Below are 27,887 nucleotides of genomic sequence, written 5' to 3'. Positions count from 1 at the left end.
CCCCCCCAGTCAATTCTCACTTTCTCTCTCCTCTTCCTCCTCCTCCCTGGCAAGCCCATTTACCCAAAAACAAATAATAATGGTGCGGGCAGGTGGCAAGGTGGTTGAGATGCTAGACTCCCACTCGGCTGACTGCTGTTCAAGTCCTGGACCCTGAGGCCTGAAAAATCACGACAAATAGATAAATAAAAACAAATGTTATAAAATAATAATAGCAAAATATAGTCAGTCATGTAGGATCTAGTTTCTTTAATCACCAGGCCATGGAACCAGTAGTAGTCTTAACGTGATTATTGGGCTATATATAGCACCCAGAAAGCTCACCAGGAGCACCACTGTGCCCCTCCTGGTACTGAGGAGGCCAGCCAAGAGAACCCCAGTAACCCTTGGTAGTCTTTGGAGGCCTGTTCAGAGCATCCACATGTGCCCACTGATACCCGGAAGTCTACACAGCATATTTCAGTATCCTCATTGACTACTACTAGTTCTATGGAGGCCTACCTGGAGCTCCCTTTCATTCCGAATGCCCCTTACTATTGGGTTGTCGGGAAAGTCGTGACTCATCTCTGAATGGAAAAACATAGAAAAATATGTCATGATTTTCGCAGTAACTTCATATTACCCTATAGGTCTGCCCAGAATGCCCTGTAACACTTTCACTGTTGGATAATCCATCTAGATAAAGATTAAACAAAGAGACACTGGAGTTAAATGATATTATAAAGCAAATGAATCTGACACACATTTATAGAACAAATATGGAAGCACATGTTTTTCAGCTGCACATATATTGTTTACTAAGATTGAACATGTAATGAGGCACAACACAAATCTTTACATATATAAAAGAGATACAAATAATTTCTAGCATCTTCTCTGATCACAATAGAATTAAGTTTGAAATCAGCAACAAAAAGAATTTTTAGAAACACAAATATAAAAATTACTAAAGAAATTCAGTGAAATTAAAAAAGTGATAATGAATATATGATACTCCCAAATCTTAGCAGTACTATGAGGGAACCTTATAAAACTAGTGCTCAGGACTAGCAGTTGGCGTAATGGCTATGTTGCTGGACTCCCATGTAGTCGACCGTGGTTTGAGCCCTGGACCCAGTGGCTTAAATTCACACCGGGTGCATGTGTGTGCGTGCTCAAGATCTTGAGAGAAGAGAATGGAGGAGAAGGGATTGTGGCGTGGCCATCTCCCCTGGGGGGTGATTTTTCTCGCTTTCTGTCTGTCTTTCTGTCTCTCTCTCTCGCTCCCTCTCTCTCTTTCTGGCGAGTGCACACGCCCTATAGCAAAAACCTCTCAAAAAAAAAAATTAGTGCTCACAACAAAAAAAATAAAGATGACACGTAAACTAACAGTGCATCTAGTGAACTGAAAAAGCAAGAAAAATGAACCCAAAAGTAAAAGAAGGAAAGAAATACTGAAGATAAGAGCAGAAGTAAATGAAACAGAAAACACAAGAGTAATATCAAAAATCAGTGAAATGAAAACGGTTTTTTTTTTTTTTTGAGAGAACAGGTAAAAACGACAAGCCACTAGCTAGACTAAGAAAAATAAAAGACCCAGAAAAATAAGATTAGAAATGAAAAAGAGAATATTACATCAGATAACACAGAAACACAAACGATCATTAGATAATACTATGAGCGACTGGATGCCAACAAGCTGGAAAGCCTAGAAGAAATGGACATATTTCTGGACACATAATAGTATACCTAGGTTAAATCAGAAAAAGAGAAAGCCTGAGTCGACCAATAACAAGAAACAAGATTCAATCATAATAGTCTGCCCAGCTGCAGATGACTTCACTGATGAATTATACAAATCTGAAGAATTAATGTCATTTCTCCTCAGACTATTTCAAAAGATCCAAATGGGTGGAACACCCTCCTAGAAATACTTTATGAAGCCACCATTACCTTAATACCAAAAGCACACAGCAAAAAGGAAAACTATAGGTCCATCTAGTGGTGTGATGGTTAATTAAGGTGGCTGGATCCCACATGGCTGACTGCGAGGTTCGAGGTCTGAACCCAGTAACGTGAAAAAACATCCCGGACGTGTGTGTTTATGTGATCAAAATCCCAAGAGGAAAATGGAGGAACAGGGAGTGCAGTATGGCCACCCTCCCTGGTGGTGGTGTGGGTAGTTTATTTTTCTGTCTACCCCCTTCTTCCTCTTTTCTCCTTCTCTCTTTTCTCCTGGAGAGCACACCTACCCCAGAAAGAAAGAAAGAGAAAACTACAGACCGATATGTCTAATAATGTAGTAGCAAAAATCGTCAACAAAATCTGTCTTTTTTTTTTTATCATTCTTTTTTTTTATTATCTTTTATGTAAAAGGAACTTTTGGGATATTTTTTTTTTTTTTTTTTGACATCTACTGGACACTAATTTTCATCCATTTTGTTTATTATCATTTGAAAAGTTGCTTTTTAATGTGGAAACTTAGTTCTGGAAATTTTTCTTGAATTGCTTCTAAGACTGACTCTTTCTTTTTCTCTTTTCTGAAACGTTTTACTTTCTTGGACTATTGAACCATACTTGTCTCCCCCCCCTTTTCTTCTTGTATTCATTTTGTTCTAGTTACCAGGAAAATAATTTCAACCTTGGTTTCTGAACCTTCTGAATTTTTCATATCTACTATCATAATTTAATTCCCTAAAGCTGGTTTTCTTCCCCCAATTGGTCACTTTTTGATAGTGTCCTTTCTTTGTCTTTTATTATGTGTTAATTCCTTTTATCTCATTGAGAATATAATAGGGTTTCAAATTTTTCTTTTCTTCTTTCTTGAGGTTTTTTTTTTTTCTATTCACTTTTTTTCTGTGTTTGTTTTAGTTTCTGTTTTTTATGTAATGTTTTCCTCATGAAATATCTGATGTTTCTGATTATTCATATTTAATAGATTAACAATAAAACACATTAGGCGCTTAGAGTGTCTAAGCTAGGTTTGTTGACCATCTACTTATCTATTTGGAAATTAGGCCTCCATTGGGAAGGGACAGCTGTCAAGGAGAAAACCTGTTATCTGTGTACTTGGGTGTTTTTATCCTAAATTGTTCAGATTGCCAAAAGAAGTCTACCACTGTTTTGCCTGGCTTTCAACCCTATGCTCTTTGAGGAAAGAAGACTGGAGTTAGGAAAGGAGCTAGTTCTAGACATGCTTCATTTTGTTAACTTTAACGTAATTATCCTATTCAGTAGTGATCTCTGTCCTCAACTTGTTTCACTGTGCTTCATGATCCAGAGACCCTCTGGATAGCCTCCCAGAGAATAAACCATTTCTGCTAAAATGGGAGAAAAGGCAGTTTCTAGTTACTGTCAGAGAGAGATGTTAGGAATCTTAACTGCTGCTTAAACAGACCATGGTCAGTCTTCTTATTAACCTTTCTTACCACTAACCAATTTTGAGTCTTTGGGAGCAACTGTGTTTTAAATTGGAGGTTCGTTTTTGTAATTTTTTTTGAGAGATTCTTGCTATACTGTGTATGCACTCATCAGAAAGACAGAGAGAGAGAAAGTGAAAAATCACCCCTCAGGAGATGGCCATCTCCTCCAGTCTCTGCTCTGAATTCCAGTCATCACACACACATGACTGGTGTGATTTTCAAGCTACCAGATCCGAGACTCAAACCACAGATAACCATGTGTGAGTTCAGTGCTACAACCATCACACCATGGCTTGTAAGTTGGAGTACACATCAGCTTTCCCCAATTACAACTTTATATTAAACTTTCTTTATTTCATTAAGTTATCTATCACTTTTGTTGCTCTTATTTTAATACTAATTAATCCTGTTCATTTTTTCAATCTGTTGAAACTTTGGAGTTATCGTCTTATCATTCAACTTGTTCTTTTTTTCCTTTTCCTTTTTCAAAACATTATTTTGCCAGAGGGTTCATGTGCTCATGGCAGCGGAGAGGAGTATGGGAGAAAGCATTTCCCCAGTGAAGCATGGTTGCACTTTAATCTCCTCTGTCATTTCTCTATCATGTTTGGATTTTGATCATACATGCACATGTGCCTGGAGTGTTTCCCAAGCTCTGTTTGTTTCACACAGTGAGCATTGTGGTGTCAGGTTTCTGTTAGGCTATATATACAGCCTCATATGTTATTCTTCTTAACTTTGAGTCCTAGCTTCATTTCACAAGCTGACTTTCGTATCATTTGAGTATCTTGATTAAAGAGCAGTAAGCCGTGTGGAATATAGTCAAAGATAATTTACCAATTTTACCTTAGTTCTTGGTTAATACATTTTAAATTATCATTGTTTATCCAATTCTGCATAACCTACTTGGGTTGCATTATTAATGAGCTTATATTTTATCATTTTACTCCAAAAATATTTTCAGGATCTTTCCTCACAATATTTTGCTTTAAAAACACCTAGTTTGTTAGCTATACTAGCCTACCTAAAAAGAAATGTATTGATAATGAAAAAGGTTAGCATCGCATTTAGTGACATAACATGGGCTTTTCTTTAAGGCCTTCAAGACATCTCATAAATTATAATTTTTATGCTTTTGATAAGAATAGATATTAGTAGATTGTTAGGCTTTTAAACTTTAAGTTTCTGTACTTCTTTGATGCTTTTTAGAAGACATTTTTAGAAGACTTTTTTTTCGTTTTCAAGATGAGTTCATTTTAGAAATTATTTTCTTTTTCTATCGTGTTTTACACACATTCGTGATAATATGGATAATTCAGGCTTGTGATTTCTTAGACAATATAGACAAACTAATTTAAAAAGTGACAAGGTAGTCTCTTACTGTCTTCTTTTCTCATTTCAACTACATTTACTTTTTAACTATGTTTCTTCTACCTTTTCCAGTTTTCTGCTCAATTCTCCTTGGTGGAGAAGATGGATGCAAAACAGGAGGTGTGAGTAGTTCTTTATTCTCTGCATCTGTTACTATTACATCATCTTTCCCATATACTAGTCTTGTTTCTTCTTAGTTCATCCTCTTACATTTATGCAGCCAGTGGCCTGTTTGCTTTTCCTTTGCATTATATTTATAAAATTTAGTTTATTCTTAGAAAATTCTTAGAAGTTTTTTTAATTACTTTGTACTCTCGCTTATTTATGTTTTTCTACTTTCATGATTTATTGTGCCCTTTTAAAACCTGATAACAGAAAACCATGAGGCTATATTGTTTTACTCAGTCATCTTCATTTATTCAGTCCACCGACATTTAAGTTCCTAATTTATATCAGACCCTGGCAAATCAAATGCTGATAATATGCCTCTTTTACTATTAGAGTTCACACTTTCTTCTTCTTCTTTTTTTTTTTTTTAATTGCCCTTTGCACTTGTACTGACCAGAGAGCGAGCATGCGAGAAGAAAGCAACCCCCAGTAGGGTGTGGTCAAACTGACTCCCTTCTGCATTTCTCCATCTTGTTGGGATTTAGGGCACACAGGTACATGGTAGCCAACATGGTTTTCAAGCCACTGGGACTGAAATTTGAACTGTAGTTAGCCATGTGGCATCTAACTCCCTTAACCAGCTATGGGGCCAGCCCTAGAATTCCCTATGCTTTCATAGGGAATATCTCTTCCCATTTCATATTAGAATTATTCATATCTATATAATTAAAAGCTAAGTTTTGATTTTTAGTTTCTCATCCATATGGTTGAGTAGTGTTTCCTTTTGGAGCTGTGTGTGTATTACAGAAGTAGTTTTAAGTTTGATTTCTGGCTTTGCCAAATGTTAACTATTTTTCTGTGTCTTAAGAGTTCTCAGCTGTGGGAACCAGCAGTTAGCGTAATGGCTATGTCGCTGGACTCCCATGTAGTCGACCACGGTTCGTGTCCCGGACCCGGTGGCTTAAAACTCACGCCGGGCGCGCGTGCGTGTGTGCCCAAGATCCCGAGCGGAGAATGGAGGAGAAGGGATTGTAGCGTGACCATCCCCCCTGGGGGGTGATTTCTCGCTTTCTGTCTCTATGTCTCTCTCTGTCTGTCTGGCGAGCGCACGCACCCTACAGTGAAAAATCTCAAAAAAAAAAAAAAAAAAGAATTCTCAGCTGTAAAACATACTTTGTATCGGGAACCAGCAGTTAGTGTAATGGCTATGTCGCTGGACTCCCATGTAGTCGACCGCGGTTCGTGTCCCGGACCCGGTGGCTTAAAACTCACGCCGGGCGCGCGTGCGTGTGTGCCCAAGATCCCGAGCGGAGAATGGAGGAGAAGGGATTGCGGTGTGACCATCCCCCCTGGGGGGTGATTTCTCGCTTTCTCTCTCTATGTCTCTCTCTGTCTGGTGAGTGCATGCGCCCTATAGCGAAAACCTCGCCAAAATTATTTAAAAAAAAAAAAGAACCAGTATTAAAACATACTTTGTATCTACTTTATAGGATTGAATGAGAACATTGAGATGGTAGCAGAGAAATGAATGTACCTACATGTGTTACAAGAACTTCTTAAATTTAAAAAGTAGTTTATATGGGGAACCAGCAGTTAGCATAATGGCTATGTCACTGTACTCCCACGTAGTCGACCGCGGTTCGTGTCCCGGACCCGGTGGCTTAAAACTCACGCCGGGCGCATGTGCGTGCGTGCCCAAGATCTTGAGAGGAGAATGGAGGAGAAGGGATTGCGGTGTGACCATCCTCCCTGGGGGGTGATTTCTCGCTTTCTGTCTCTATGTCTGTCTCTGTCTGGTGAGCGCATGCGCCCTATAGTGAAAAACCTCTCCAAAAAAAAAAGGGTAGTTTATATGGATTGTTATACATTTGTTATTTTTGCAGTCATTTTAAAATTTTACTGTAATTATCCTTAGGAGCAAGAAGTATATCATATTGATTGTTACTCATTACAGCTGTTAAATAAGAACTAGTTTTTAGATTGAAGTTTCTAAAATAAGTAGGATTAAATAGGTACATACTGCCCTGTGCCACTTTAAAATTTACTGTTAACAGAACATTCTTTATATGGCTAATGTGTATTACAAATTTATAAGTATTAATGTTTCTCTTGTTCCTCTTCCCTAATTATATGTTACTACCCTTGGACTTGTTGATTTTCTAGATGTCTTGGGTTTTAGCTATTTAGTATCTCTTTCTTTTTTTCTTTTTTTAGTTCATATAGAGCTTGTGTATGACCTGACCTGGGGTGGGGGGTAGTGGTGAGTGAGAAGTCACCCCAGGGGATATGGCCATGCTGCAATCCCTTCTCTTCCATTCTTTTCTCAGGATTTTAGGCATGAACACAAATGCACCTATTGTATTTTTCAAGCTCCTAGGTCCAGGACTCAAACCACTGCAGTTGGGCATGTGGGACCCAACTGCCTTAATTTCCATGCTACTTGCTGGCCCAGTATGAGTAAAGAAGAGCTTTATCTGTTTTTGAAAATAGATTATATAGATATATTAGTATATTCTACTCATAAATTTTTCTTTTTTTTCTTTTTTTGAGAGAGATTTTTTGCTATAGTGCGCATATGCTTCCCAGAGAGACATGGAGAAGTTACCTCCTCAGGGGACATGGCCATGCTGCAGTCCCTTCTCCATTCTTTTCTGGGGATTTTGGGCATACACACACATGCACCGATGTGAATTTCAAGCCTCCAGGTCCAGAACTCAAACTGTGGTCCACCATATGGTAATCCAGTGACATAACCATTAGTCCATCTGCTGGTCCCTCCTTATTTTCCTTCTTTTTTTTTTTTTTTAACCATAGAAAGAGATCATTTTTACCTCTCTAAGTTAAAAATCTCAAATGTATCTTTAAAGTTAACATGTAGTTTAGCCGCTAGAATATGTAAGAAAAGATTACAAACATTAGTATGTGTTTGTGTATACATGTGTGTGTGTCCTTTTTATTTCTCTTTCTCTCTAGTTTTTAAATGAGAATAACCAATTTTACCCTGATGGTTCTTTCTAAAATCATTTTTTTAAGTAACCACATTTTCTGTTTCCTTCCTCTTCTTATCATTTCTATACACTGCAGTCTTTATGATGTGCAATGTCTGGCTAAGCATCTCTCTGTAGTTTCTTTGAAATTAAAAATACATTTAGGTTAAGGGAAAAAAACGAAAGAAAAACTAACATTAGTGACTTTATTAAGTCCTTTACTTTCATTTTAATTCTTCAAATATCTTTTTGAAGTATTAGTGTCTATTTGACTAATTAGAAAACTGAAGCTCAAATTCTATAATTTTAATATCTTCTGATTCTGACTCCAAAGAATATGCTTTTTCACTGTCATACAAGACCTTTGAATACCATTGTATAAAAATCTTAAATAATACCTCTTATATAACTTCATCATGTAATGTCAAGACCTTCAATGACTTGTTTGAAATACTGTCTTTAGGGCCCAGCAGGTGGCTTGGTGGTTAAGGGCACTGGGCTCCCACATGGCCAACTATGGTTCTAGTCTTGGACCTGGTGGCTTGCTTTCTCGTTATTGCTCTGTCCCTCTCTGGTCAAATTAACAATAAATAAATAAATGTTAAGTAAAATAATTAAAAAAGAAATACTGTCTTTATAAGGTACAATATCTAATAGTTCATACTCTGCATTTATTATGGATCTTGCTAAAATGATACTTATATAGAATGTACACAGTGCATTGGGAGTATATTCCTGAACCTTTAAAGAGTTTGTACGGTTTGGATAATTAATGTACATTTCAGTCGTAGGACAATTATACTAGCCTTGTCTACTCTGGGGTTTCCAGGTAAAACTAAATTTTCTACTCTCTGTCACTAGCCTTTTTTCTTTAAAGAGTAAGTAGAGTAGGGGATGAATGTTGTAGAAAAGTCAGAGGAATCTGGGGAAAGTAGATCTTTAGGGCCATGTTTAAATCTAGACATAGCAAGTCTAGATTTTGTTCTAGTCCCATAGTAAGTTAATGTAAGTTATATTTTTTAATCTCAACATCCATAATCTTAGATGTTGCAAGTGTGAAGCTTTTTAAGTAAGGACATGACACCCCAAATGAAGAATTCACCTAACTAACCTCAAGTGGCATATTACAGTCAAAATACTGCAATCCAAATATATTGTATCCAATTACTTTCAGGCTATGTGTGTAAGATGTATGTGAAACAGAAATGAATTTTGTGGTTAGACTTCAAGCCCACCTTCAAGGTATCTCATTAAGTATTAGGTTGTTAGAAAAGTCATGATACTTTTTTGCATAGAAAAACAAAAATATGTCATGACTTTTCTGACAACTCAGTATTTGCCAGTATTCCAAAATCAGAAAAAAATCTGAAATATTTCTAGTCCCAAGCATTTCTATTAAAGGATATTCAATCTGAAGAAACTACTAAAGTAAATGACATGATTTGACATATTTTGGAGATTTTAATATTTTATTCTACAAATAATAAGACTAGAAAATGTATCTATTAAGTACCCAAAAGGTAAATTGACTTGATGAGAATCCAAAGAAGTCTAATTTATAGTACAATTACTGTATGATTATATTTACAGAGTCTCTTCCTAGCTTACAGCTAGGGCATGTGTATGTGTGTGTGTGTGTGTGTGTACATGCCCCAAATGATATATTCACCTAATAAATAGTATATGTTTTAAATACATGAAGCATTGTTTTATAGTTGGAGTTTGTATTTTTTTTAAACTACTAGAGAGCTTGTGTACTTGGCAGAGAGAGAGAGAGAAAGAGAGAGAGGGAGAAAACACCCCTCCCAGTGCGGTGTATTGACACTGAAGTCCTTTCTTCATTTCTACATTCTATTGAGTTTTGGGACAGGCGTACACACATATGCACCAGACATGTTTTTCAAGTAGCTGGAACTGGGAAAGGAACCTCAGGCAACCAACTAGCCAGTGACATGGTGGTTAAGGTGGCTGGATCCTACATGGCCGATTGTGCAGTTGGATTCTTAGACTTAAGCACCTTGAAAAATACATCGGACCCAAATTTCTTAAAGAAGGGAAAGGTGGAGAAGAAGGGATTGAGGAATGACTGTTCACCATGGCAGTACGCCTTCATACCCATCCCCCACCATGGATCAAAACTAAGCAAATTAAGTAGTATAGAAGCACTTTAATATTATAATATGGGTACCAGCAGATGACCTAATGGTTATGTCACTGGACTCCCACGTAGTTGACTGCAGTTTGAGTCCTGGATCCGGTGGCTTAGCCTCACACCGGGTACATGTGCAAGCATGCCAAAGATCCCGAGAAGAAAATGGAGAATGTTTTGATGTTCAGGGGAAAAAAACAAACAAACAAATATTTGGTTACTAAAAGTATACTTCTGGACAATCTGTTGGGCAACAAATCACATGGGGAATTAGAAGTCATTTTTAATTGAGCAATAATGGAAATACAGCAAATTGGGACCTATGGATGCCTCTTCAGCAGGGGGGTGATTTCTCACTTTCTCTCTATTGTCTCTGTCTCAGATGAACCCATACGACCTCTGGCAAAAACCTTTTTTTTTAAAAAAAAGCAATTACCTATGGTCCTATCATAAAAGAACAAATTAAATCCCAATTAAGAACAAGGCAAGAAATAGAGAGCAGAAATTAGTGAAGTAGGAAATAAAAGAGAACAGGTGCATAAGCAGGCAGTGCCCAAGATCCCGAGAGAATGCAGGAGAAGGGATTGCAGCATGGCCATCCTTGGGGGGGGGGGGGATCTCTTGCTTTCTGGTAGCACACCTGCCCTATAGCAAAAACCTCTCCCAGCCCACAAAGAAAGAAAGAAAGAAAGGAAGGAAGAAAATAAAAGGGAAAATGTGAACCAAATAACACTGATCTAATTCTTACTTATCAGGTAATTACTAGAGCCCACTCCCAACCAGCTCTATGAACAACACACTCAGTTGGTTAACTTGTTGAAGATAGGTATGCTGGGACTGGCAGCAGGTGGCATGGTGGTTAAGGGCGCTGGACTATCACATGGCTGACCACGGTTCAAGTCCCAGACCTGGTGGCTTGCTTTCTTACTCTCCCTATGTCTCTGATAAAACCAAATACTACAAATTAATTAATTAATTAATTAAAGATTAGGCACACTCATGGATATTTCATAGGATGTAGAATAGTATAGCTTTGTGTATTGGGGTATTAGCAGTATCTAGCAAAATTATATATTCATTTACCCTTTGATCTAGGAAATCCTACTGATAAGGGGGTATATCTCAAAGATAGATTGGCAAAAGTACAAATTGGAATATGCCCAAGGCTATATTTATTGCAGCACCATTTGCAATAGCAAAATACTGAGATAACCCAATTATCTTTCAATAGTGTTTTTTAAAGTTTTTTTATTCATTTTATACTTTCTTCATTTAATTTTTGTACATCTTTGTGGATACATTATGGTTTTACAAAGCATGAAGTATATTACCTATTTACCATCTTTAAAAATGAACATTGCTGGGGCCAGCAAATGGCATAACGGTTATGTTGCTGGACTCCCACATGGCTGACTATCATTTGAGTCCGGAACTCGATGGCTTGAAATTCATGCCAGGCATGTGCACTTGCGTGTCTAAGGTCCCAGGAGGAGAATGGAGGAGAAGGGATTGCAATGTGGCAGCCTCCCCTGAGGTGTGATTTTTCACTTTTCCTCTCACTCTCTGTCCATGTCTCTGTCTCTTTCTTTCTCCCCAATGAGTGCACATGCCCTAAGGTCAAAACCTCTTATTAAAAAAAAAAAAGAAAAAAAGAACATTGCATTATATGATACATTGTGTACCTATGTTTTATGCCTTTGATTTTCATTCTGTTTATTTTTCAGATTATATATGATACATACATACCTCTCATGTGATTAGCAACACTAATTTCTTAAGGTTTATTTACATGCATTCTTGTGTCAGACTTTTTTCTGAACTCTTCGGCCCCCCTCCCCCCCCAACACACACAGGGTATTGTCTGATATCTGTAATTGCTTTCTTTACGTCTGTGTCTTACAATCTTTCAATTTTGCCTTAGAGAAGGACATTCAGTGTATGTTAAGTGAAGGCATACAATGTTGTCTTTTGTAGTCTGGTTTACTTCACTTAGCATTAAGTCTTCCAGATTTGTGTACTCTTGTTTTTTTTTTTTTGAAGAGATTTTCACTGTAGGGCGCGTGCGCTCGCCAGACAGACAGAGACAGACATAGAGACAGAAAGCGAGAAATCACCCCCCAGGGGGGATGGTCACGCCGCAGTCCCCTCTCCTCCATTCTCCTCTCGGGATCTTGGGCACGCACGCACACGCGCCCGGTGTGAGTTTTAAGCCACCGGGTCCGGGACACGAACCGTGGTCGACTACGTGGGAGTCCAGCGACATAGCCATTACGCTAACTGCTGGTTCCCTGTACTCTTGTTTTGAATGACATAGTCTCATTGTACTTCTTGGCTCAGTAGTGTTACATTTTGTGTATGTGCCACATATTTTTGATCTAGTTAGTTATTGTTGCCCATTTAGGGTGATTTCACGTCTTGGCTGTTGTGACTAAAGCTGCAGTTAGTGTTGATGTGCAAATAGCTCTGTGATAGCAATTTCTATTTTGAGTAAATACCTAAGAGTAGAATTACTGGGTTATATGGTAGTTCTATTTGTAAATTTTTGAGGAGCCTATATAGTGTTTTGCACCATGCCTGTACTAGTTCATATTCCTAACAACAGTGCATAAAGTTTCCCTATTCTCCTCTATCTTATAACCACTTGCTCTTTTTTTTTTATAAGTATTTATTTAACTTTATTTATTTATTTTAACTTGACCAGAAAGGGACACAGTGAGTGATTCAGTGAGTGAGTGAGTGAGTGAGTGAGTGAGAGAGAGAGAGGAAGCTGCCAGGTTTGGAACTTGACCCACAGTCGGCCATGTGGGAGTCCAACACCGTCAACCACCACACCACCTGCCGGCTCCACCTGTTCTTCTATTTATTTATTTATTTTTATTTCATGTAATAAAAAACTTTTAATTTCCATAAAAGTCACAAAAATTAAAATAGATAATAAACCTAAATGTAAAACACAAAACTGTAATGCTCCTGATAGATAACACTGGAGAAAATCTAGATGACTTTGGGTTTGATAACTCTTAAAAATTAATTAATTAATTGATTGATTAATTAATTGATTAATTCACTGAGCATCATCATAGCATATACTATACTCTATATAGTGACTTAATCACACATGTTATCGTTGACAGATAATTTTCCATTTCTTGTTTCATAAATATGTGTGCATATGTGTGTGTGTATTTGCTTTTCTCTCTTATTTCTCACCTTCTGCCTTTTCCCACCCTCTTCCCACACTCTCTGTTGTCTACTGTTGTTTTCCATTCATTTCTCTCCTCCACATTTTATTGATTCACAAAATGTCTTTTTTTTTTTGGAGAAGTTTTTGCTGTACGGTGTGTGCGCTCGCCAGACAGAGACAGAAAGCGAGAAATCACTCCCCAGGGGGGATGGCCATACCGCAATCCCTTCTCCTCCATTCTCCTCTTGGGATCTTGGACACAAACGCACACACACCTGGCGTGAGTATTAAGCCACTGGGTCTGGGACTCAAACCGCGGTTGACTACATGGGAGTCCAGCGACATAGCCATTATGCTAGCTGCTGGTCCCTCACAAAATATCTTAATCTAACTACTTTCAATAGCAGGTTCAGCTGATATCTATCTATCTATCTATCTATCTATCTATCTATGAATGAAGACATGTCTGACTTGGGTCAATCTCTGGGTAGAATGAATATACTATAAAGTAGCACTTAGCTCATATTATATAAAGCTTACTGCAGTCATTAAATAAGGATTTTTAATATATTTTTTAATTTCAGAAAAAGCAGTTTTAGCTTTAATAAATCAAAAAAAAAATGCTAAGAGATCTTTCCTTAAGACTTAAAGCCAGGAGACAGATTAGGATTCTGTTCAAATAGTAGGTACATGAACGTATCGGCAGCTCAAGACAGGACAGAAATCCTTAAATTTGGAAAACAAAGCATAGAAGAAAATCAGTAATGTTTCAGTGGAAAGTCATAAGATTCTATTTTACCAGTTCAGTCTCATGTACTTTATCTTCTGTTGTGGTCCAGTCTTCCTGTTTAAATTCTGGAAGATAACAGTCAACTCAAGACTTGTCCCTACTATTGAGTTGGCCATTTTCTTACTGGTTTTTGAATTATTATTTCTGTGTGTCTGTTTTCCTGTTATAGCACTCCCTTGAGAATTTCTTGGAGAGCTGGTCTGGTGTTGGTAAATTCTTTCAGGTTTTGTTTATCTGAGAATGTTCTTGTCTTACCTTCCCATATGAAGGATAATCTTACTGGGGACGGTATTCTTGGTTGAAATTGTTTTTCCCTTAACACATAGAATATATTTTCCCATTCTTTCCTTGCTCTCATTGTTTTTGATGAGAGGTCTGCTGTTAGCCTGATGGGATATCCTTTGTAGGTAACTTAACATTTCTGTCTTGCCAATCTTAGTATCTTGTCTTTGTTGTTTTGTGGATCATCTTGGAGAAGATCTTCTTGGTTTAATTCTATTTGAGGTCCTTTGTATTTCTTGGGACTGGATCTTTGAATTCCTCTGTAGATTCTTTGAATGCTTCTCTAGATTTCGAAAGTTTTGTTCCAAGATTCCATGGAGTAGATGATCAATGCTCTTATTAGTCTCTTCACCTTTTGGGATACCAATTTTCCGAATATTTGGATGTTTGATGGTATCTAGTATTTCTTGTATATTATTCTCTCTTTTTTTGGGGGGCAGTATTTTCTCAGACTTCATGGTTGATTTTTCTAGGTCAGTGATTCTGTTTTCTACTCCTGGGATTAGATTTTCTATATGATCTATTCTGCTTTTAATACTTTCAAGGGAGGTTTTGATTTCTTGTATTACAACCTTCATCTCTAATAGTTTCATTTGATTCTTTTTTGAATTATTTTTTAAGAGAGATTTTTGCTATAGGGCACATGTCCTTGCCAGATAGAGACAGACAGAAAGTGAGAAATCCCCCCCACCCCCAAGGGGGGATGACCAGGCGGCAATCCCTTCTCCTCCATTCTCCTCTCAAGATTTTGGGCATGCACGCACATGTGCCTGGCATGAGTTTTAAGCCACCAGGTCCAGGACTCAAACTGTGGTCAACTACGGGAGAGTCCAGCGACGTAACCATTATGCCATCTGCTGGTCCCAATTCTACTTTTTTGTTAAGGAATGATTTTATTCTTTACACTTAAAGGCTGATGAAAAAACGGAAAATCCAACATTTCAATCAAAGATAATGATAACAATATTAACTCATTCAATACTATTTAAGTTCTCTAAAACACAACTTGGAAATGTCCCCTGTGTCCTTTAAGGCATCTCCATGAATTCCATTGTATTGTCTGTGGATGAAGACAAATTATTCTTTTCCCTTGGAGGAGAGATATTTTCTTGCCTTCTGGTATGTCTTGCACCCCTGCGGTGATTTATGGTCATCTGATGGGTCGTGCATTTTTTCCTAATTCTTGAACTTTGATCTGAGCGTTCAGAGGCATACAGGAGGAGGTGATCTGCAACCTCTTTTCTGTTCCATTTTTCTACCCTTTGTGCATCAGATTCAGTGGAAATTGAGGAGTATTCTGACCTTAATAGTATTCAGATGTTTGGATACTGTTCACTAAGACCTGTCTGGTCAGTGAGTGGATGCTGAGCAGCCAAGGGATGAAGTTGAAAGAAAAAGGAAAACAAAACAAAACAGAAAAAGAGGAAAGAAGAAAGAAAAGTGCAACAAAAAATGTTATATTTTAATTTTTAAATGCAAAAAATGGAAATGGTGTGGCATTTACGCACATCTCCCCAAAGCAGTATTTCATAGCTTGAGTTCAGTAGCTATCTCAGGAGGGCCTGAGTTTGTGCCTCTCCACTCTAGAAATGAATCCAGAGGGTAAAGTAAAGTCTCAGTACAAAATCATCATTTTTAGTCCCTGAAAGCAATATTTCACAGCTCAAGTTCAGTAGCCACCTCAGAAGTGCCTAGGTTTGTGCCTCTCCTAAATGGGAGGGGAAAAGGCATGAATTAGCAGGGTAAAGGAGGGGATTGAGAGCCCAGAGAATACTTTACCTTAAAAAAAATTTTTTTTTTTTAATTTAAAAGACACAGGGAGAGACAGAGAGACACAAAGAGATAGAGATGGAGAGAAGGATACAGAGGTTGTCCTGTCACTCTAGAAATTAATCTGGAGGGGGACCAGCAGATGGCCTAATGGCTACTTCGCTGGACTCCCTTGTGGTTGACTGTGGTTTGAGTCCCAGACCCGGTGGCTTGGGCGCATGTGCGTGAATGCCCCTGATCCTAAGAAGAAAATGGAGGAGAAGGGATTGTGGTGTGGCCATCCCCCCTGAGGGGGTGATTTCTTGCTTTCTGTCTTTCTATCTCTCTTTGTCTTTTTGGCAAGCACATGCGCCCTATAGCAAAAAACTCTCTCCTCCCAAAAAAAGAAATCTAGAGGGTGAAATCTCAGTAGAAAATCTTAATTTTTAGTCCCTGAAAACATTATTTCACAGTTCAAGTTCAGTAGCCCTCTCCTTATTTATTTTTTATCATAGTCTGACAGGAGTCAGATGATACCTCACATGACTTTGTTTTTCATTTTTATTATGGTAAGACATGTTGAACATTTTTAAACATGTTTTTTAGCTATTATGTCTTTCTTTGAGAGTTGTCTGTTTAGATCAATTTCCTGCCTTTAAATTGGATTATTTGGGATTTTTTTTTGTGGGTGAGCTGCTTTAGTTCTATATGTATTCTTGTTACCAGTCACTTATCTGAACTAAAGTTTTCTCCCACTCTGAGTTGTTTGTTTGCTTATTTATTTGGTTGCCTGCTTTTTTTTTTAACCATGCAGAAGCTTTTTATTTTGACATAATCCTACTTTTCTATTTCTGGTGATGTTTATGTATTTTATTTCCTGAATTCTATTCTTTATCTCTTAGAGTTCTGTTTCTCTTTTAAAGATGTTTATTTCTTTTTTACAATTCCTCATTCATATCATGGAATGATTTTCTCTTTTCTTGTAATAGTTTGTTTTCTCTTGCATCTTGAATTTTGCTATGATAAATATTCTTAATTCCATCTGTGACTGTTTTGTAGTTATCTGTATGTTACCTGTTGTTAGGGAGGAGTTAAATTGTGCTTTGTTGTGGAATAGATAATCCCCCCTTTCATATTTCTGTGTCCTTGTGTTGAATTTTAGGCATCTGGTGGAGTACTCACTTTTTCCTGGTTTACACAAAAGATTCTGTTACATATGGGACTGGCACCGCTCTCAACCTCAGATGTGTCCCATTTAAGGGGGGAGGGGGCAGAAAAGGCCAATGGCAAACCAACCTGTGAGGCTGTGGCTGGAGTCTGCAACCTATAAACCCCTCGGATGAATTTAGGCTGATCAGATTTGAGGGACATTTGCTAGTTATTAGGATGACAGATTGTGAACTCCAGGATTAGGAAGTCATCTGGTGCTGTGCCCTGTATTCTCCCTTCCAGCCTGGACCAGGAATCTCTGGAGCCCTCCTCTGTGTGAGGAGATCCTCTCCTATTAGCCCATACTTAAGGTCCAGGGAAGTCTCAAAAGCTGTACTGTTGGTGGCCCAGTTGGGGCAGGTAGCCACTCCCCGTTACTTGAATCTGAGGGGAAAAGAGTGTAGAACTGCCTTTCAGTCCTACAGAAATGACCAGATTCCTGTCTTTGTTGGGTGGGACTGCATTTATATACCATGCATCACTGGGAGTGGTGGGAATACTCATAGTTCTGGTGTGTGGTGTGAGGGGGGCCTGGTATGCTTCAGTCACTAGAGGTGTTCACTACATTTCTCCCTATCAAAGGAACTTCTTCTGATAGTAATCTAAGATCAACTTGATGGTCAGCTTTCAGCATGGTGCTTAGCTGTTGGGGGTTGGGACAGAAGGCCCAGTGTTTTCTCTATAGTGATAATATTCGTGTACAATATGCATTAGCTCCATGCCATTTTATCTCTTTCCTTTTTTTTTTTTTTTTTAAGGTTCTTGGTATAAGGCATGTGTGCTCCCTGGAGAGAAGCAGAGACAGTGAGAAGGAAAATGAGAAATCATTCCCCACCCCGCCAGGGAGGATGACCACACTGTAATCCCTTCTCCATTCTCCTCTTGTGATTTTGGGCACACAGGCACACTTGCCTGATGTGATTTTCAAGGCTCTAGGTCCAGGACTTGAACCGTAATCAGCCATGTGGGAATACAGCACCTTAATGCCATTTTCATTTCTTTTCAATAAGGGGGGAGTTTTGCAGTCCAAGATGGAAGTACAGAATATGAAGTTTCAGAGGAAAGTTTTTGTCTTCTATCCTGTTGCAGAGGAAGGGCAGGGACTTTGGAGCTTCATCAATTCAGATTATTAACTACCTCTTTCCTTTTCCTAGTACAGATTCAGTGCTCCAAAAGCTCCTGGTATCTTATCTTTTTTTCTTGATCATTCTCATCTTACTTTTCTGTTGAAACTGTAGGCATTAATTCAACTTTTTAAGCTTTTTTTTCCCCAGAGAGATGCCATAGTGGATGTTCCTAGTCACCCATCTTCATCTGACTGAATTTTTGAAGTGGCTCATGGATCAACAGATAAAGTTATAATAGTAAATAAAGAATATTTTCTGTGCTTTAATTAATTAGTAAATACATTGCTAAGCAAAAATAGTAAGATTTAGCAAAATTAGGTAGGTAAAGTATGCTGCTGTTTTCATCTATTTGAGTTTGTATCTGCATATATGCATATATGTGTCTTCTTAAAATAAAAAAAAAAAAATCAAAACCTCAGAAATAACCACAAACTAATCTAAAGGAACAAGGATAAAAGGAGTAGCTGATTTTCTAGATATGACTTTTAAAATATGTAAATGTTTCTATGTAATTCAAAAACAAGTTTTTAATCAGTTATATGAAACCTCAAATTCTAGAAGTTTAAAGCAAAATGAAGCAAAGAAACCTAAGTGCTGTAAGTATAGGAAGGAACTATTTTAAATTATATTAATTACAGGGACCAGCAGTTGGTGTAATGGCTATGTCACTGGACTCCCATGTAGTTGACCATGGTTTGAGTCTGGACTCGGTGGCTTAAACTCACGCCAGGCACATGTGTGTGCGTACCCAAGATCCCAAGAGGAGAATGGAGGAGAAGGGATTGCAGAGTGATCATGCCCCCAGGAGATGATTTCTTGCTTTCTATTTCTTGTCTTTTTGGGGAGCGCATACCCCTTATAGCAAAAAAATCTCTCCCAAAAACAAAAAAAAAAAAACAAAAAACCTAGTAATTGCATATGCTTTATGTATTATATTCTGAGGACAGAAGGTGGGATAAAATTCTTAAATGGCTTTCACTAATCATAGTGTTGGTATTATTATTCCTAGACTGTTGTGAATGTGATGTGTGAGAAAGCAAATGAGTTTAATTATGTTGGAGCTGGTGTATAAAAGGAATTTTAGTATGGAGTAAATTATATAGGAATAAACCATCAGGGATCATCAGATGGTATAATGATCAAGTCCCTTATAGTCGACTGCAGTTCAAGTCCCATACCTGGTGGCTTAAAACTCATGATGCGCATACAGATCCTAAGTAGAGACTTAAGGAAAAGGAACTGCAGTGTGGTCCTCCCCTAGGAGGGGCGATTTCTTTATATCTGTTTTTCTCTCCCTGGTGAGCGCATAAGTCCTATAGCAAAAAATCTTTCTCTCTTAAAAAAATAAGAAAAAACAGGGACCAGGAGTTAGCGTAATGGCTATATTGCTGGGCTCCCATGTAGTTGACTGTGGTTCAAGTCCCGGACCTGGTGGCTTAAACTCACGCTGGACGCTTGTGCGTGTGTGCCCAAGATCCCAAGAGGAGAATGGAGGAGAAGAGATTGTGGCGTGGCCATACCCCCTGGGGGGTGATTTCTTGCTTTCTGTCTCCCAGTCTCTCTCTGTCTCTCTGGCGAGCGCATGCACCCTATAGCAAAAACCCCTCCAAAAACAAGAAAAAAGAAAAAATAAAAACTCTCTTCAACCGAAAAGGTAAATTTCTATGAAACTATTGTATTGCAATTTGACAGTCGTTGTTTTCCTTTCTTTTCTTTTTTTTTCTTTTTGCTAACACTAGGGAAAGTTTACAGGTTTATCATGTTTATCATGGGACATATATTCATAATACTCTGTGCTCCAGTGCCGCCTTGTGCATATTGTGGAATAGTATCATTAAGTTTCTCTTAAAAAAATTGAGGTAATGGGGCCGGAAGGTTGTGTGGTGGTTAAGGACCATGGACTCCCACATGGCTGACTCCCAGATGGCTGACTGCAGTTCAAATCCCAGCCCTCGCAGCTTGCTTTCTCACTTTCTCTCTCTCTTTCTCTCTGTCCCTCTCTGGTCAAATTAAAATACAAAAAATGAATAAATAAAGTTAAATTTAAAAATTAAAAAAAAATTCAGATATTCTTTGTAAGATTACCTTGGAAAGAAAACACTTATGATCTTATAAATAAGGCCTCATATCCTAAACTTTCTGGGTCCCCAAATTTATCACCACTGCGTTTTATTGTGGACTATTCTGTTAATGTTTTCTCTTTCCACTAACTTTGTATTTTATTAGTTGCGTATCTGATTTTTGTCTACATATGTGTACATGCATGCATTTTGAGTCTCAGATTGTCAGTGTTTTTATAAGCCTTTCCTACCCCCACCTCCCACATTTGTATTTTCACAGTAGCAAAAAAAGAGGGGAGGAGTGATGTAGAGCCATCAGAGAACTCACTACCCACCAGCATATTAGGATATAGCCTACTTGCATTTTTAAGGACTTATCTAATTTTTATTTTTATTATTATTATTTTAATTTGACCAGAGGGAGAGAAAGGGAAAACAAGAAGGCAAGCCACCAAACCCAGGACTCATGCAAACCTCCAGGTACCCAGTTCAAATCATAGCCATGTGGGAATCCAGGACCACCACACCACCTGACACAATTATTCCAGCACTATTTTTTGAAAGATTATCCATTCTTTGAATTGCCTTCATGTATTTATTAAAAACAGTTTGTTTTTTGTGGATGTGTATCTGGATTTTATTCCAGACACAAAGCAGTATCTTATTTTAGTATCACCGAATGACTAAATGGTTCATAGAAATTCAAATGGCATGCTCAATATATATAAAAAGGCAGGGATATGGGGGATTGTATTGTTAAAAGATTTGTGATATTCAGTATTTCTGAAAGAAAACAAGACTGAGGGAGACTAAGGTATAGAACAGATAAAAATTGCTGTGGTTAACGAACGCTCACTGTGATGCTGTTAGAAGGTGGACCTTTGGCAGGTGGTAAGGTCCTGAGAGGAGCATTCTTGTGAACAGGATTAAGTGCCCTTACAATAGAGACTGTAGAGAGCTCCCTTGCCCTTACCACCTAGTGAGAACTGAGAAGACAACCATTTACCAGGGAGCAGGCTCTAACCAGAACTTCACTGAGCTAGTACCTTGATCTTAGACTTCTAGACTCCAGAACTGTCAGAAGTAAATTTCTTTTTGTTTATAAGCCACCGTTTATGGTACTTCATTGTATCAGCCCAAATAGACTTAACACAGAGAACTTGGAGGCTTGGTTATTTTAGTAAAACAATGATAAGTTAATTAGGAGAGGCAGTGTTTCATTGTCTCTTTCCAATTAAAACTTTAATTTTTTTTTTAAGAGAGATTTTTCCTATGGGGTGCATGTGCTCACTGGAGAGACAGAGACAGACAGAAAGGGCAAAATCAATCACTCCCCAGGGTGGTTGATCATGCCAGCAATCCCTTCTCCTCTAATAGCCTCTCAGGATTTTGGGCATGCATGCACACACACCCGTCGTGAACTTTAAGCCACTGACTGGGTCCAGGACTCAAATCCAGGTAGACTATATGGGTGTCCAGTTATGTAACCATTACTCCATCCTCTGGTTCCTCCATTTAATACTTTTTGATTCTCTATATTATTGACCATAGAAGTTCTGAATGCTGCCCAGGATTTGCTTGCTAGGGAATGGAAGTAATTGATAACATCCCTTTTTGTGGCACTGTGAAGCTACTGCTAAGGGCTCAGATATACTATTGCCCTTCCCCTCCCCTCAGGTCATTTGTCTTCTTTATAAATAATCTTATCACACAGAATTTCCTCAAGTGTAAGGCAAATTCAAGTAAGACTGTTTCGGGTAGATTCTAAGCAACCTTTTTTGGTTAAATCCTCCCAAATACATGTGCTACTGTAATTATCTTTTTTCCCCTACTAATAAACTTTATTTAACTCAAACTACAGTAATCTATTTTCCATATTTAAGTATCTTTTTGGGTTACTCTGATATTTTGACACATTTGCTGGGTTCTGGGCCACATCCTGGAAAGCCATGATAACTTTAGGATCCTGTATGGCTGCAGGAACCTCTGGATCACTAAGAATTTCATTGAGTCCAGACATTCCTGCCATTCCAGGCATTCCTCCTCCCATTCCAGGCATTCCTCCAGGAACATTATCAGGCAATCCCCCAGGGAAGCTTCCTAGAAAAGAGCTATACTGAGTTCCTGATTGTCCTCTGGCTTCTTCTTCCCTCTGGGCTCTCTCATGCTCTTCTCAACCCTTCTTAATTATTTCTATTCTTTCTTTGATCTCTCACTCTTCACATTTTCTCTCATACTTTCTCCAATGATCTGTAATTTTCTGGGCCCCTTGGTTGAACTTCTTTTAACATGGCACTAGCATCTTCATCATAATTAAGCTTATAAGCAACGGCAAGATCATGTGCTGCTTCTTCCTGATGGCCCAGAAGCCTGTGAGCTTTTCCTCGCCACTTGTGAAGTTGAACTGAATCAGGATTTGTTTCAATGGCTCTGTTACAGTCTCGAGAGGCATTTGGTTTCTATAATTTGATGACTGGCTCTCTTGGTTTACAGAATAGCCAAGTGTGGGTTATAGCTTGATGGCCTCTGTGAACAAGTCAATGGCTTTCCGTAGTTCACCATCATTTATGGCTTCAATGGCGGCTACTTCCTTATCATTTGCCTGATCCATCATCTCCTCAGTTATCTCTACATTTTCATCTCCCATTTCTTGATCCCAATTTAGGCTTTCCCCCAGGACAGCCCCCTGGAAAAGAGCTTACTGAGCTCCTGATTGTCTTCTGGCTTCCTCCTCCCTCTGGATTCTCTCATGCTCTTCTGAAGCCATTTTAACTCTTTCTATTCTTTCTCTGATGTCTTGCTCTTTACATTTTCGCTCATACTTTCTCCAGTGTTCTGCAACTTTCAGAGCTCTTAGTTGAACTTCTTTCAACATGGCAATAGCTTCTTCATCATAATCCAGTTTACAAGCAAGGAAAGATCATCTGCTGCTTCTTCCCAGTGACCCAGAAGTCTCTGAGCTTTCCCTTGCCACTTGTAAGGTTGAACTAAATCATCATGATTTCTTTCAGTGGCTCTGTTACAGTCTGGAATGGCAGCATTTGGCTTCTGTAATTTGATCAAGATACTGGCTCTCTTGGCATACAGCATGACCAAGCGTGAGTTCAGTTTTATGGCCTCTGTAAATAAGTCAATGGCTTTCTGTAGTTTACTATTATTTAGGGCTTCAATGGCAGGTACCTTTTTTTTTTTTTTTTTTTTTTTTTTTGTAAATCATTTGCTTGATCCCATCATCCCCTCAGTTATCTTTATATTTTCATCTCCCATTTCTTGAGGGGCATCAGTGCCTGGTTCAATCACATCTTCATTGTCAATTTCTAGATCACTTTCCTCACTTGATGGTTCCTCTGTCTTTATGTTTTCCTCCACCTTCTTACTGTCTGTTTTTTTCTTCCTTTATATGCTCTTCAGATTTAGCTTTCTGAGTAGATGTTGGTACTTTACTCCCCCATGCTCTCCAACTACTCTCTCAGAAAGTGCATTTCTTCTGTGTACTGAATGCTTGGATCCTCCTTACACATTTTCATGAAGGCCCGGAACTCACTCACTTTGCAGGGGTCTTTGCAGGAAGCGGCGAGAGGCCAAGAACCTAGCTGAGGATGCTGGAGCCCAATTCCAGGGTAACTATCTTTTAATCACAAGTTATTCTGAATACCGAGGTCAAAATTTTTACTTAGCAAATGCATTTTTTTTAACAAAATAGCTCAGCAGAATGAAACAACTCTATTCAATGTCAAGTTCATTTCCAGTGTATTGAGAAAAGTCAATAAATTCATCTGTACTTCAGCCAATGTGTAGTATTTGCTATCAGAGTTCCTATTTGGACAGTTATACAGGACTTTTCCTACAGATGTGATGTTTGGAGACAGTGCCAATAAAGAGTGTTATAGAGAGCAGTAGTAAAAAAATTAGCCACCTAGATATTGAAGCATCATTAACACTTAAGCACGGAAGTCATTTGAAGTTTTTGATAATAGTGCCAGAAGATTGACTATCCGAATGAGTACACTCATATTGAGGCTGATATTGAGTGTAGCTATTTATTTTACTTTTTATATTCAGAAAGAAAATGACAGGATTCGAAGAGTCCTTTTTATTTTTTTTAATGCTATAGGGCATGTGCACTCACCAGAGAGAGACAGAAACCGAAAATGAGAAATCATCCCCTGGGGGGGATGGCCATGCTGCAGTCCTTTCTTTTCCATTTTCTCCTCAGGATGCTGAGCATGTACACACACATGCCTGGTGTATTTTTCAAGCTTCTGAGTCCAGAACTTGAACTGCTCAGTTGCCCATGTGTAATCAGTTCTGTCTTAACTTCTGCACCACCTCCTGGCCCTGCTTTTCGGCTTTTAACTAAAATCTAGAGCCCATTCTTTTTTCTATTTATTCATAATTTATTATAAGGTTATCAATGTTAAGTAAAACATATAAATCCTTTGCTTCTGTTTATGTTTCCTTAGTCAATTCTTTATTTTTCCTTCAAAAGTGTTATATGTCACACTAGAAGCAGTGAAATATTTTTAAATACCACAGCCGAAGGACCTGAATGTTCATCTCTGTGTATATGCAGTGGTGATCCCTGTAGTATTTTTTATAGCCATATTCCTTGACAAGTTTTAGAAAACATTTGTCATTGACAGCATTCATATCTTCAAAAGTCAGGCTTTGTGGTACCTAAAATTATCTTAGAGCCAGGTGGCAGGTACACAGGCTATGCTTCACCTTCCTCCCTAGGTGGCCATGTGAGATGGGAGCCAATTATTTTTGTCAAGCATTTTAGATAAAAGAATTATGGCTCATGGGGCCAGCAGATGGCATAAAGGTTACATTGCTGGACTTTGATGTAGCTGACCAAGGTTTGAGTACCAGACCTGGAGGCTTAAAACTCTACACCATGTGCCTGTGCATGCGTTCCCAAAATTCCAAAAGGAGAATGGAGGAGAAGGGATTGCAGGCATGGCCATCCCTCCAGGGGATGATTTCTTGCTCTCTGTTTCTCTCTGTCTCTCCGGCAAGCACACATGCGAAATCTCTCTCTCTCTCTCAAAAAAAAAAAAAAGTATTATGGCTTGGTGTTTTAGGTGCTAGACTCCCATGTGACAGGCCATGGTTTGAGTCCTAGACTTGGTAGCTTCCTTTCTCACACCCCCATATCAATTTTGATAATAGTAAATAAAACTAAATAATTCTTTTGTGAAAAGTTTATATATTTGTATCTTGGAGCCTCCTCATAATCTATTAGTTTTAGAATTTCTGTTGACTTTTCACATGAACAAATATATGAGCAAGCAAAGGTTTTTTTTTTTTTGAGAGGTTTTTGCTATAGGGTACGTGCGCTCACCAGACAGAGAGAGGGACAGAGAGACAGAAAGTGAGAAATCATCCCCCAGGGAGCATGGCCATGCTGCAATCCCTTCTCCTCCATTCTCCTCTCAGGATCTTGGCCATGCACACATGTACATGTGCCCAGCATGAATTTTAAGCCACCGGGTTCGGGACTCACACCGTGGTCGTATACATGGGAGTCCAGCGACATAGCCATTAAGCTAACTGCTGGTCCCACAAAGGCATTTTTGGTTTTGTTTTGTTTTCTCTTTTTCTTTAGTTTGCTGTAAGGTGCCTATGCTCTCCAGAAAGACAGAAAAGGGAAGTGAGAAATTATCCCCTGTGGGAATGACCATGCTGCAGTCCCTTCTCCTCCATTCTCCTCTCAGGATTTTGGGCACACACATGCCTGGCGTGTTTTTTAAGCCTCTGGGCCTGGGACTTAAACTGTGTACATAGAGAAGAGGAGTAAGCTACATAGATATGGAAAGTAAGCCCGGTCTTTTAAAAATTTTACTATTTATTATCTGTATTGGATATTTTATTGTGGCACCCCTCCTCCCCACTCTGGCCCTTAACTTACATATTCAATGTGAAAAAATTTTAAGGCTATTTTAAGTTTGTGGTCTTCTACTTTTAAGCCATAAAAGATTGAACTATCCAAACATACCTGTCTGCTCAGTGACCTTCATAATGTGTGAAGGCTTGTAATGCCTAGGCTGCTGTGACTTTTAGGTCTTTTATGAGCTATTCTAATGTTTTCATTGACTCCATCATTTCCTATCTGCTGTATCTTGGGCAGTTTCTCTGTACCTCAAGTTTCTACATTTTAGAAAGTTAATAATAATAGTACCTCCCTTACATGGTAATGCAATAGTCAGATTATTAATTTATTGCTAGAGTGTGCATACACTTAGCAGAGAGAAACTTAATATATGTGGCTGGCACTATTCAGTGATTTACTGTTTTTGTTATTAGTATTACCTTTATTACCATTATTAGTAATACTAGTAATCTTGTAGGATGATAATGGTAATTTGATGACTTGGCATGAAGTAAACACTATGAAAGTGCTTACTGTTTCAATTTTGTTACTTTTTTTTTTTTTTTAAATTACTAGAGGTTTCTTGCACTGGAGAGAGTACAACCCAGTAGAATATGATCACACTACAGTCCTTTTTCTTACATTTCTCTTTCCTTCCTGGATTGTGGGCATACACATGCATATACTTGTGTGATTTTTCCAGCCAATGGGACTGAGATTTGATCCATAGTTGACCGTATGGGATCTTGCTCTTTATTCTTTATGGATGGCACTTAGCCACCGCACTACAGAGCTAGCCCTGTTCTTCCTTCCTTCCTTCCTTCTTTCCTTCCTTCCTTTCTTTCTTTCTTTCTTTCTTTCTTTCTTTCTTTCTTTCTTTCTTTCTTATTTATTTATTTATTTATTATTTTCATCAATATTAGTATTTTCAAGCCAACAGGTGGCATAGTGATTTCTGTGTTGGACCCCATATGGCTGACTCTGAGGTTCAAGTCCTGGACCCGGTGGCTTGGAAATCACACCAGGGGCATGTGCACGTGTGCCCAAAACCCCAAGAAGAGAGTGGAGGAGAAGGGACTGTGACATAGCTATCCTCCCCGGGGAGTGATTTCTCACTTGCCCTCTCTTTCTCTCTGACCAGTGCAAGTGCCCTATAATAAAATTAAAACAAAACAAAACAACAAAATTAGTATTCTCTGAAGTACATTGCAGTGACCTTTTGGTGACAGAAGATTGCCTTTTCATGACCCTTAGAGATCTTTCGAATTTTTAGAATATCGACTTACTTGCCATATTACGTGTTTTAATTTCATTTGTTACAAATGTTATTTTGGTACTATACTTGTTCGAATATGTACTGAATCCTTCTGATGACTTTTATTTATACTTTAGTTAAATTCCAAAATGTAATATGTTTAATAAAAGTTAGATTTTAGGGACCAGCAGATGACTTAATGGTTACATTGGACTTCCACATAGTTGACCATGGTTCAAGTCTTTGACCTGGCGGCTTAAAACTCATACTTGGTGTTTGTGCACGCATGCCCAATATCTTTTTTTTTTTTTTTTTTGAAGTTTTTATTTATGGCGCGGTGGAC

At 38.3% G+C, this 27,887-nt stretch overlaps 1 protein-coding gene and 1 pseudogene across 2 annotated transcripts in view; one reads left to right on the top strand and one right to left on the bottom strand.

Moving 5' to 3' along the window:
• The window catches only part of JMJD1C (jumonji domain containing 1C), a 275,334-nt gene that overhangs the window by 60,245 nt on the left and 187,202 nt on the right, over positions 1-27,887 (top strand). The gene's annotated exons all lie outside the window — the stretch shown is intronic.
• Positions 22,273-23,507, bottom strand: LOC102481580 (hsc70-interacting protein pseudogene; annotated as a pseudogene).

The sequence above is a fragment of the Tupaia chinensis genome, unplaced genomic scaffold (genome assembly GCF_000334495.1).
Source record: "Tupaia chinensis unplaced genomic scaffold, TupChi_1.0 Scaffold000399_1, whole genome shotgun sequence".
Classification (NCBI taxonomy): domain Eukaryota; kingdom Metazoa; phylum Chordata; class Mammalia; order Scandentia; family Tupaiidae; genus Tupaia; species Tupaia belangeri.
Note: the sequence above shows the minus strand (reverse complement) of the source record. Positions and strands in the feature narration are given on the sequence as shown.